Genomic DNA, 12,731 nt, shown 5'->3' with positions numbered 1-12,731 from the left:
CCTACCAAGTACAAAGACTACGTTTGCGGCAGTGTTTGGTATAGGAGGGGACACAAGTATGGGTAGCTGATTTGTGTTTGTATTCGCCATTTATGCACATCATTGTAGGGAACTGAGGTGAGCCTAGCGCCCTCGGGTAAAGACCGTGAAGGTCTGTAGATATTTCATATTGTTTTGGTCTTGTATTGTATCGTTTCGTTGATATTGCTTTCCTCGAAGAAGGAAAGAGAATGTAGTGTCTTGGCATTGTGGGTAGGAGTCACATGACCACGGTGTGCGCGTATGCATGAGACTGGTAGTGAAGCGGGTGATAGAGTAAGATCGGGGTGAATAAAGGATCGGAATAAGACTGCATATACGTGTGATATCGGACACCGGGTAGGATACTACAAGAACCTACTAAGGATAGTTTTCGAATGCGAACCTCTGGACATGATAGAGTTTGGCGTACGGTAAACGAAGTTGAGCCGAACGTCCGAACGAGATTGTACTGTGACAGCGATCTCCCGGCATTCCATCAACAAACTGCAAACACTTCAAACCAAATAAAAGGAACATTTTTGAGATTTCCACGTCATTTATTGGTTTATGACGCCACGGTCCGTCAAATTAGATACGGGCCGGTTAGCTCAGTTGGTTAGAGCGTCGTGCTAATAACGTGAATGTCGCGGGTTCGAGCCCGATACTGGCCACCTTAATCGCCGCGATAGTTCAGTCGGGAGAGCGTCAGACTGAAGATCTGAAGGTCCTTGGTTTTCCCGCGTCGCGGCAGCTTTGACGCCGGAATTTCTTTTGAGACCCGAGACCGCTTATCGCTTCACCGATAATATCGGAGTTTTTTTATAAAACATGCACTTGGAAATAATTGTAGGTAGCCTACCGGCCATTAGAAGTACTATTTCATCGGAATTTTTCGTCACTTTCCAGCATAGCAGTAGCAGAGTTGAGCCAAACTTCCATATATTCCAAATTACATTAGAATGGGAATTTTCTACGGATTAGGTAAGAATTAAATCACTGAATTCGGGAAACTTGGAAATTGAAGCAAGTACATTTCATATCGAGTCAGAGTTCATTCCAATAAGCACGACGATGACAAATGTCGGTACAGCAAGCCTGGCCCGTTTCCCACGATACAGTTCTCCTGTAACTTTCCCAAGAAGCCCAGAAATGGGAATAGGATTAAAATTGGAACATAAAGATTTCAGATATGAGATTAGGATTGGACCCCAACGATACGGATTGGAACGTCAATTATCAAGAGTGTGCACTGGCCATTGTGGAGGACGGAGGACGATATTTCGATCTTTTGTAGCACATATGATTGCCGTGACTTCCAGTGCGTGTCGAACTAATTAATTTAATCAATAATCGTTAAATTAAAATGCGAATGGAATGGATTATATTCCCATCGTTTTAGGAATGCTGGAGTAATTTTCCTACGGTGTATACGAACATCCCTGGTTTTAAAGCTTTAATATATAATCCAGAGATTTTACCAAATAGAACAGGAAGACGCGTCAAAGTAATTAATGTACCACATATGATTGCCGTTTCTTGAAAAGCATTTCCGAAATCATCATCCACCAACAATATTGTCACAAAGTTTAATGAAATTGGTACGGCCGAAGAAATACAAGGGTATCTTTAATATGATGGATATCAGGCATTTGAACTTTGACATATCAAATTTTGTTGTGACGTCATAATGATTGATACTCGAATACTCGACTCGAAGCATATCACGTGATTCGGAATCGAATCACTCAGGTACTCGATGTTGCTCAGCCCTAGTCGCAACCCATACTTCAAGAACCCCGTGGGTAGAACCTACTAAGGATACTTTTCCAATGCGAAATTATATGATAGAGTTTGGCGTATGGTAAACGAAGTTGATCCGAACGTCCGAACGAGATTGTACTGTGACAGCGATCTCCCGGCATTCCATCAACAAACTGCAAACACTTCAAACCAAATAAAAGGAACATTTTTGAAATTTCCACATCATTTATTGGTTTATGACGCCACGGTCCGTCGAGGTAGATATGGGCCGGTTAGCTCAGTTGGTTAGAGCGTCGTGCTAATAACGCGAATGTCGCGGGTTCGAGCCCCGTACTGGCCACCTGAATCGCCGCGATAGCTCAGTCGGGAGAGCGTCAGACTGAAGATCTGAAGGTCCCTGGTTCAATCCCGGGTCGCGGCAGCTTTGACGCCGGAATTTCTTTTGAGACCCGAGACCGCTTATCGCTTCACCGATAATATCGTTTTTTTTTTATAAAACATGCACTTGGAAATAATTGTAGGTAGCCTACCGGCCATTAGAAGTACTATTTTATCGGAATTTTTCGTCACGTTCCAGCATAGCAGTAGCAGAGTTGAACCAAACTTCCATATATTCCAAATTACATTAGAATGGGAATTTTCTACGGATTAGGTTAGAATTAAATCACTGAATTCGGGAAACTTGGAAATTGAAGCAAGTACATTTCATATCGAGTCAGAGTTCATTCCAACAAGCACGACGACGACAAATGTCGGTACAGCAAGCCTGGCCCGTTTCCCACGATACAGTTCTCCTGTAACTTTTCCAGGAAGCCCAAAAATAAGAATAGGATTAAAATTGGAACACGTAAAGATTTCAGATATGAGATTAGGATTGGACCCCAACGATACGGATTGGAACGGTAATTATCAAGAGTGTGCACTAGCCATTGTGGAGGACGGAGGACGATATTTCGATCTTTTGTAGCACATATGATTGCCGTGACTTCCAGTGCGTGTCGAACTAATTAATTTAATCAATAATCGTTAAATTAAAATGCGAATGGAATGGATTATATTCCCATCGTTTTAGGAATGCTGGAGTAATTTTCCTACGGTGTATACGAACATCCCTGGTTTTAAAGCTTTAAATTATAATCCAGAGATTTTACCAAATAGAACAGGAAGACGCGTCAAAGTAGTTCTGCTGGGGCTTGAACCCAGGACCTTCTGCGTGTTAAGCAGACGTGATAACCACTACACTACGGAACTCGTCCGTACGCGTGCCATTTCATCGATGGATACAGATTGCACAGGTTTACACGTATTTTATGTTTAGTTCACAAACGGATCGTTTCATTATGTATGTACGGAGAATGCATTGTGGTATGGCATGCAAGGCATACAGCAACCAATGTTCTACGGACGCGCCACAATATCGGTGTTGGTTTACCAATCTTAACGCAAAATTCCCGACATAAAGGCTACATGCGGGATGCAGAAAACGATGCACTTATACGAAATTCATACAACGCATGCCAAATGCTTTCAACGAGATTTTTATGCGATCAGACATCGAAGACGAAAAATGTCAATACCTAGCAAGCTACTGACGATGTGTTGATTAAAATCAAGGTCGACTCTCTCGCGACCCGAAGAATCTGTTTGAACTTCCCGTTTCTACGTCTGTCATTGTAACTTTCTTGCTCGTAACGACCGAGCTTGACGCCGAGAAAAATCGTCCCTATTTTGGGTTCTGAGAATATGGCAGAACGAGATGTTGCCAATCGGCATATACGCTCATCCCGAGTATAGCTTTAATTCACGCATGGACGATTGTTCTGAATAAAATAGAAAAGATTGAAGACATAGTTCCGCTGGGGCTTGAACCCAGGACCTTCTGCGTGTGAAGCAGACGTGATAACCGCTACACTACGGAATTTGGACCGACCGTCACATATTCATCGATGTGCTCAAGTTAAACAGGTTTATAATGCTCTGCTGAATTTACCAGCCGATTATCAGAATGTGTATGCTTAGCACATCCCTTGTGAAAATACGGTGGGCTGTCCGGGACATACACGAACCAACGTTTTTCGTGCGCTTAATGGTCATACTAGAGTAAATCATCCGAGCAGTCTCCGACAGTGTTTTCCAGAGAATCCATTGTGGGACAAATCTTATCTTGAATTCAAACAAATTTGCGCAACATAAAGTCGACGTTTGTTCATGATCGTGCCATATTGTTGTAACTACTTTTCTGCAAGTCTCGCTTATTGGCTATTGCATCCAACCCAGTGACGTCCGAAAAGAAAAGAAATCATACGCTCCTCGCTACTGAATTTAATTTTATCAACGAGAATTATGGTTTCGATTCTTATTTCAAACCTGTATTGGGCGTATCGCAGCATACGAAACATATAGTGCAAAGTTACGACCGTTTCTTGAAAAGCATTTCCGAAATCATCATCCACCAACAATATTGTCACAAAGTTTAATGAAATTGGTACGTCCGAAGAAATACAAGGGTATCTTTAATATGATGGATATCAGGCATTTGAACTTTGACATATCAAATTTTGTTGTGACGTCATAATGATTGATACTCGAATACTCGACTCGAAGCATATCACGTGATTCGGAAACGAATCACTCAGGTACTCGATGTTGCTCAGCCCTAGTCGCAACCCATACTTCAAGAACCCCGTGGGTAGAACCTACTAAGGATAGTTTTCCAATGCGAACCTCTGGACATGATAGAGTTTGGCGTGTGGTAAACGAAGTTGATCCGAACGTCCGAACGAGATTGTACTGTGACAGCGATCTCCCGGCATTCCATCAACAAACTGCAAACACTTCAAACCAAATAAAAGGAACATTTTTGAAATTTCCACGTCATTTATTGGTTTATGACGCCACGGTCCGTCGAAGTAGATATGGGCCGGTTAGCTCAGTTGGTTAGAGCGTCGTGCTAATAACGCGAATGTCGCGGGTTCGAGCCCCGTACTGGCCACCTGAATCGCCGCGATAGCTCAGTCGGGAGAGCGTCAGACTGAAGATCTGAAGGTTCCTGGCTCAATCCCGGGTCGCGGCAGCTTTGACGCCGGAATTTCTTTTGAGACCCGAGACCGCTTATCGCTTCACCGATAATATCGGAGTTTTTTTATAAAACATGCACTTGGAAATAATTGTAGGTAGCCTACCGGCCATTAGAAGTACTATTTTATCGGAATTTTTCGTCACGTTCCAGCATAGCAGTAGCAGAGTTGAACCAAACTTCCATATATTCCAAATTACATTAGAATGGGAATTTTCTACGGATTAGGTAAGAATTAAATCACTGAATTCGGGAAACTTGGAAATTGAAGCAAGTACATTTCATATCGAGTCAGAGTTCATTCCAACAAGCACAACGACGACAAATGTCGGTACAGCAAGCCTGGCCCGTTTCCCACGATACAGTTCTCCTGTAACTTTTCCAGGAAGCCCAAAAATGAGAATAGGATTAAAATTGGAACACGTAAAGATTTCAGATATGAGATTAGGATTGGACCCCAACGATACGGATTGGAACGTCAATTATCAAGAGTGTGCACTAGCCATTGTGGAGGACGGAGGACGATATTTCGATCTTTTGTAGCACATATGATTGCCGTGACTTCCAGTGCGTGTCGAACTAATTAATTTAATCAATAATCGTTAAATTAAAATGCGAATGGAATGGATTATATTCCCATCGTTTTAGGAATGCTGGAGTAATTTTCCTACGGTGTATACGAACATCCCTGGTTTAAGAGCTTTAATATATAATCCAGAGATTTTACCAAATAGAACAGGAAGACGCGTCAAAGTAGTTCTGCTGGGGCTTGAACCCAGGACCTCCTGCGTGTTAAGCAGACGTGATAACCACTACACTACGGAACTCGTCCGTACGCGTGCCATTTCATCGATGGATACAGATTGCACAGGTTTACACGTATTTTATGTTTAGTTCACAAACGGATCGTTTCATTATGTATGTATGGCGAATGCATTGTGGTATGGCATGCAAGGCATACAGCGACCAATGTTCTACGGACGCGCCACAATATCTGTGTTGGTTTACCAATCTTAACGCAAAATTCCCGACATAAAGGCTACATGCGGGATGTAGAAAACGATGCACTAATACGAAATTCATACAACGCATGCCAAATGCTTTCAACGAGATTTTTATGCGATCAGACATCGAAGACGAAAAATGTCAATACCTAGCAAGCTACTGACGATGTGTTGATTAAAATCAAGGTCGACTCTCTCGCGACCCGAAGAATCTGTTTGAACTTCCCGTTTCTACGTCTGTCATTGTAACTTTCTTGCTCGTAACGAGCGAGCTTGACGCCGAGAAAAATCGTCCCTATTTTGGGTTCTGAGAATATGGCAGGCCTCCGCAAGCTCAATTGCCCGTGTGTTCACAGATCATTATTAAGAACGCTTGAGAGTAAGAGGGGAATAACGAGATGTTGCCAATCGGCATATACGCTCATCCCGAGTATAGCTTTAATTCACGCATGGACGATTGTTCTGAATAAAATAGAAAAGATAGAAGACATAGTTCCGCTGGAGCTTGAACCCAGGACCTTCTGCGTGTGAAGCAGACGTGATAACCGCTACACTACGGAACTTGGACCGACCGTCACATATTCATCGATGTGCTCAAGTTAAACAGGTTTATAATGCTCTGCTGAGTTTACCAGCCGATTATCAGAATGTGTATGCTTAGCACATCCCTTGTGAAAATACGGTGGGCTGTCCGGGACATACACGAACCAACGTTTTTCGTGCGCTTAACGGTCATACTAGAGTAAATCATCCGAGCAGTCTCCGACAGTGTTTTCCAGAGAATCCATTGTGGGACAAATCTTATCTTGAATTCAAACAAATTTGCGCAACATAAAGTCGACGTTTGTTCATGATCGTGCCATATTGTTGTAACTACTTTTCTGCAAGTCTCGCTTATTGGCTATTGCATCCAACCCAGTGACGTCCGAAAAGAAAAGAAATCATACGCTCCTCGCTACTGAATTTAATTTTATCAACGAGAATTATGGTTTCGATTCTTATTTCAAACCTGTATTGGGCGTATCGCAGCGTACGAAACATATAGTGCAAAGTTACGACCGTTTCTTGAAAAGCATTTCCGAAATCATCATCCACCAACAATATTGTCACAAAGTTTAATGAAATTGGTACGGCCGAAGAAATACAAGGGTATCTTTAATATGATGGATATCAGGCATTTGAACTTTGACATATCAAATTTTGTTGTGACGTCATAATGATTGATACTCGAATACTCGACTCGAAGCATATCACGTGATTCGGAAACGAATCACTCAGGTACTCGATGTTGCTCAGCCCTAGTCGCTACCCATACTTCAAGAACCCCGTGGGTAGAACCTACTAAGGATAGTTTTCCAATGCGAACCTCTGGACATGATAGAGTTTGGCGTATGGTAAACGAAGTTGATCCGAACGTCCGAACGAGATTGTACTGTGACAGCGATCTCCCGGCATTCCATCAACAAACTGCAAACACTTCGAACCAAATAAAAGGAACATTTTTGAAATTTCCACGTCATTTATTGGTTTATGACGCCACGGTCCGTCGAAGTAGATATGGGCCGGTTAGCTCAGTTGGTTAGAGCGTCGTGCTAATAACGCGAATGTCGCGGGTTCGAGCCCCGTACTGGCCACCTGAATCGCCGCGATAGCTCAGTCGGGAGAGCGTCAGACTGAAGATCTGAAGGTCCCTGGCTCAATCCCGGGTCGCGGCAGCTTTGACGCCGGAATTTCTTTTGAGACCCGAGACCGCTTATCGCTTCACCGATAATATCGGAGTTTTTTTATAAAACATGCACTTGGAAATAATTGTAGGTAGCCTACCGGCCATTAGAAGTACTATTTTATCGGAATTTTTCGTCACGTTCCAGCATAGCAGTAGCAGAGTTGAACCAAACTTCCATATATTCCAAATTACATTAGAATGGGAATTTTCTACGGATTAGGTAAGAATTAAATCACTGAATTCGGGAAACTTGGAAATTGAAGCAAGTACATTTCATATCGAGTCAGAGTTCATTCCAACAAGCACGACGACGACAAATGTCGTTACAGCAAGCCTGGCCCGTTTCCCACGATACAGTTCTCCTGTAACTTTTCCAGGAAGCCCAAAAATGAGAATAGGATTAAAATTGGAACACGTAAAGATTTCAGATATGAGATTAGGATTGGACCCCAACGATACGGATTGGAACGTCAATTATCAAGAGTGTGCACTAGCCATTGTGGAGGACGGAGGACGATATTTCGATCTTTTGTAGCACATATGATTGCCGTGACTTCCAGTGCGTGTCGAACTAATTAATTTAATCAATAATCGTTAAATTAAAATGCGAATGGAATGGATTATATTCCCATCGTTTTAGGAATGCTGGAGTAATTTTCCTACGCTGTATATGAACATCCCTGGTTTTAAAGCTTTAATATATAATCCAGAGATTTTACCAAATAGAACAGGAAGACGCGTCAAAGTAGTTCCGCTGGGGCTTGAACCCAGGACCTTCTGCGTGTTAAGCAGGCGTGATAACCACTACACTACGGAACTCGTCCGTACGCGTGCCATTTCATCGATGGATACAGATTGCACAGGTTTACACGTATTTTATGTTTAGTTCACAAACGGATCGTTTCATTATGTATGTACGGCGAATGCATTGTGGTATGGCATGCAAGGCATACAGCGACCAATGTTCTACGGACGCGCCACAATATCGGTGTTGGTTTACCAATCTTAACGCAAAATTCCCGACATAAAGGCTACATGCGGGATGTAGAAAACGATGCACTAATACGAAATTCATACAACGCATGCGAAATGCTTTCAACGAGATTTTTATGCGATCAGACATCGAAGACGAAAAATGTCAATACCTAGCAAGCTACTGACGATGTGTTGATTAAAATCAAGGTCGACTCTCTCGCGACCCGAAGAATCTGTTTGAACTTCCCGTTTCTACGTCTGCTATTGTAACTTTCTTGCTCGTAACGACCGAGCTTGACGCCGAGAAAAATCGTCCCTATTTTGGGTTCTGAGAATATGGCAGGCCTCCGCAAGCTCAATTGCCCGTGTGTTCACAGATCATTATTAAGAACGCTTGAGAGAAAGAGGGGAATAACGAGATGTTGCCAATCGGCATATACGCTCATCCCGAGTATAGCTTTAATTCACGCATGGACGATTGTTCTGAATAAAATAGAAACGATAGAAGTCATAGTTCCGCTGGGGCTTGAACCCAGGACCTTCTGCGTGTGAAGCAGACGTGATAACCGCTACACTACGGAACTTGGACCGACCGTCACATATTCATCGATGTGCTTAAGTTAAACAGGTTTATAATGCTCTGCTGAGTTTACCAGCCGATTATCAGAATGTGTATGCTTAGCACATCCCTTGTGAAAATACGGTGGGCTGTCCGGGACATACACGAACCAACGTTTTTCGTGCGCTTAACGGTCATACTAGAGTAAATCATCCGAGCAGTCTCCGACAGTGTTTTCCAGAGAATTCATTGTGGGACAAATCTTATCTTGAATTCAAACAAATTTGCGCAACATAAAGTCGACGTTTGTTCATGATCGTGCCATATTGTTGTAACTACTTTTCTGCAAGTCTCGCTTATTGGCTATTGCATCCAACCCAGTGACGTCCGAAAAGAAAAGAAATCATACGCTCCTCGCTACTGAATTTAATTTTATCAACGAGAATTATGGTTTCGATTCTTATTTCAAACCTGTATTGGGCGTATCGCAGCGTACGAAACATATAGTGCAAAGTTACGACCGTTTCTTGAAAAGCATTTCCGAAATCATCATCCACCAACAATATTGTCACAAAGTTTAATGAAATTGGTACGGCCGAAGAAATACAAGGGTATCTTTAATATGATGGATATCAGGCATTTGAACTTTGACATATCAAATTTTGTTGTGACGTCATAATGATTGATACTCGAATACTCGACTCGAAGCATATCACGTGATTCGGAAACGAATCACTCAGGTACTCGATGTTGCTCAGCCCTAGTCGCAACCCATACTTCAAGAACCCCGTGGGTAGAACCTACTAAGGATAGTTTTCCAATGCGAACCTCTGGACATGATAGAGTTTGGCGTATGGTAAACGAAGTTGTTCCGAACGTCCGAACGAGATTGTACTGTGACAGCGATCTCCCGGCATTCCATCAACAAACTGCAAACACTTCAAACCAAATAAAAGGAACATTTTTGAAATTTCCACGTCATTTATTGGTTTATGACGCCACGGTCCGTCGAGGTAGATATGGGCCGGTTAGCTCAGTTGGTTGGAGCGTCGTGCTAATAACGCAAATGTCGCGAGTTCGAGCCCCGTACTGGCAACCTGAATCGCCGCGATAGCTCAGTCGGGAGAGCGTCAGACTGAAGATCTGAAGGTTCCTGGTTCAATCCCGGGTCGCAGCAGCTTTGACGCCGGAATTTCTTTTGACACCCGAGACCGCTTATCGCTTCACCGATAATATCGGAGTTTTTTTATAAAACATGCACTTGGAAATAATTGTAGGTAGCCTACCGGCCATTAGAAGTACTATTTTATCGGAATTTTTCGCCACGTTCCAGCATAGCAGTAGCAGAGTTGAACCAAACTTCCATATATTCCAAATTACATTAGAATGGGAATTTTCTACGGATTAGGTAAGAATTAAATCACTGAATTCGGGAAACTTGGAAATTGAAGCAAGTACATTTCATATCGAGTCAGAGTTCATTCCAACAAGCACGACGACGACAAATGTCGGTACAGCAAGCCTGGCCCGTTTCCCACGATACAGTTCTCCTGTAACTTTTCCAGGAAGCCCAAAAATGAGAATAGGATTAAAATTGGAACACGTAAAGATTTCAGATATGAGATTAGGATTGGACCCCAACGATACGGATTGGAACGTCAATTATCAAGAGTTTGCACTAGCCATTGTGGAGGACGGAGGACGATATTTCGATCTTTTGTAGCACATATGATTGCCGTGACTTCCAGTGCGTGTCGAACTAATTAATTTAATCAATAATCGTTAAATTAAAATGCGAATGGAATGGATTATATTCCCATCGTTTTAGGAATGCTGGAGTAATTTTCCTACGGTGTATACGAACATCCCTGATTTTAAAGCTTTAATATATAATCCAGAGATTTTACCAAATAGAACAGGAAGACGCGTCAAAGTAGTTCTGCTGGGGCTTGAACCCAGGACCTTCTGCGTGTTAAGCAGACGTGATAACCACTACACTACGGAACTCGTCCGTACGCGTGCCATTTCATCGATGGATACAGATTGCACAGGTTTACACGTATTTTATGTTTAGTTCACAAACGGATCGTTTCATTATGTATGTACGGCGAATGCATTGTGGTATGGCATGCAAGGCATACAGCGACCAATGTTCTACGGACGCGCCACAATATCGGTGTTGGTTTACCAATCTTAACGCAAAATTCCCGACATAAAGGCTACATGCGGGATGTAGAAAACGATGCACTAATACGAAATTCATACAACGCATGCCAAATGCTTTCAACGAGATTTTTATGCGATCAGACATCGAAGACGAAAAATGTCAATACCTAGCAAGCTACTGACGATGTGTTGATTAAAATCAAGGTCGACTCTCTCGCGACCCGAAGAATCTGTTTGAACTTCCCGTTTCTACGTCTGTCATTGTAACTTTCTCGCTCGTAACGAGCGAGCTTGACGCCGAGAAAAATCGTCCCTATTTTGGGTTCTGAGAATATGGCAGGCCTCCGCAAGCTCAATTGCCCGTGTGTTCACAGATCATTATTAAGAACGCTTGAGAGTAAGAGGGGAATAACGAGATGTTGCCAATCGGCATATACGCTCATCCCGAGTATAGCTTTAATTCACGCATGGACGATTGTTCTGAATAAAATAGAAAAGATAGAAGACATAGTTCCGCTGGAGCTTGAACCCAGGACCTTCTGCGTGTGAAGCAGACGTGATAACCGCTACACTACGGAACTTGGACCGACCGTCACATATTCATCGATGTGCTCAAGTTAAACAGGTTTATAATGCTCTGCTGAGTTTACCAGCCGATTATCAGAATGTGTTTGCTTAGCACATCCCTTGTGAAAATACGGTGGGCTGTCCGGGACATACACGAACCAACGTTTTTCGTGCGCTTAACGGTCATACTAGAGTAAATCATCCGAGCAGTCTCCGACAGTGTTTTCCAGAGAATCCATTGTGGGACAAATCTTATCTTGAATTCAAACAAATTTGCGCAACATAAAGTCGACGTTTGTTCATGATCGTGCCATATTGTTGTAGCCTAACTACTTTTCTGCATGTCTCGCTTATTGGCTATTGCATCCAACCCAGTGACGTCCGAAAAGAAAAGAAATCATACGCCCCTCGCTACTGAATTTAATTTTATCAACGAGAATTATGGTTTCGATTCTTATTTCAAACCTTTATTGGGCGTATCGCAGCGTACGAAACATATAGTGCAAAGTTACGACCGTTTCTTGAAAAGCATTTCCGAAATCATCATCCACCAACAATATTGTCACAAAGTTTAATGAAATTGGTACGGTCGAAGAAATACCAGGGTATCTTTAATATGATGGATATCAGGCATTTGAACTTTGACATATCAAATTTTGTTGTGACGTCATAATGATTGATACTCGAATACTCGACTCGAAGCATATCGCGTGATTCGGAATCGAATCACTCAGGTACTCGATGTTGCTCAGCCCTAGTCGCAACCCATACTTCAAGAACCCCGTGGGTAGAACCTACTAAGGATAGTTTTCCAATGCGAACCTCTGGACATGATAGAGTTTGGCGTATGGTAAACGAAGTTGATCCGAACGTCCG

General features: G+C 42.6%; 1 protein-coding gene and 10 non-coding genes across 11 annotated transcripts in view; 6 read left to right on the top strand and 5 right to left on the bottom strand.

Annotated features, from left to right (window-relative positions):
• The window catches only part of LOC145452822 (uncharacterized), a 345,136-nt gene that overhangs the window by 131,798 nt on the left and 200,607 nt on the right, over window positions 1-12,731 (top strand). The gene's annotated exons all lie outside the window — the stretch shown is intronic.
• On the top strand, window positions 2,049-2,122 carry Trnai-aau (transfer RNA isoleucine (anticodon AAU)). The gene has a single exon. It is a non-coding gene; the product is annotated as a tRNA-Ile (tRNA).
• On the top strand, window positions 2,131-2,203 carry Trnaf-gaa (transfer RNA phenylalanine (anticodon GAA)). The gene has a single exon. It is a non-coding gene; the product is annotated as a tRNA-Phe (tRNA).
• Window positions 3,631-3,703, bottom strand: Trnav-cac (transfer RNA valine (anticodon CAC)). The gene has a single exon. It is a non-coding gene; the product is annotated as a tRNA-Val (tRNA).
• Trnai-aau (transfer RNA isoleucine (anticodon AAU)) lies at window positions 4,701-4,774 on the top strand. The gene has a single exon. It is a non-coding gene; the product is annotated as a tRNA-Ile (tRNA).
• On the bottom strand, window positions 6,353-6,425 carry Trnav-cac (transfer RNA valine (anticodon CAC)). The gene has a single exon. It is a non-coding gene; the product is annotated as a tRNA-Val (tRNA).
• Trnai-aau (transfer RNA isoleucine (anticodon AAU)) lies at window positions 7,423-7,496 on the top strand. Its single transcript has one exon. It is a non-coding gene; the product is annotated as a tRNA-Ile (tRNA).
• Trnaf-gaa (transfer RNA phenylalanine (anticodon GAA)) lies at window positions 7,505-7,577 on the top strand. The gene has a single exon. It is a non-coding gene; the product is annotated as a tRNA-Phe (tRNA).
• Window positions 8,335-8,407, bottom strand: Trnav-aac (transfer RNA valine (anticodon AAC)). Its single transcript has one exon. It is a non-coding gene; the product is annotated as a tRNA-Val (tRNA).
• Window positions 9,075-9,147, bottom strand: Trnav-cac (transfer RNA valine (anticodon CAC)). Its single transcript has one exon. It is a non-coding gene; the product is annotated as a tRNA-Val (tRNA).
• Window positions 11,797-11,869, bottom strand: Trnav-cac (transfer RNA valine (anticodon CAC)). Its single transcript has one exon. It is a non-coding gene; the product is annotated as a tRNA-Val (tRNA).

Source organism: Botryllus schlosseri, chromosome 12 (genome assembly GCF_051294905.1).
Source record: "Botryllus schlosseri isolate E-star chromosome 12, Bs_hap1, whole genome shotgun sequence".
In the NCBI taxonomy this organism is placed as follows: Eukaryota; Metazoa; Chordata; class Ascidiacea; order Stolidobranchia; family Styelidae; genus Botryllus; species Botryllus schlosseri.
This window is presented reverse-complemented; position numbering and strand designations above follow the sequence as displayed.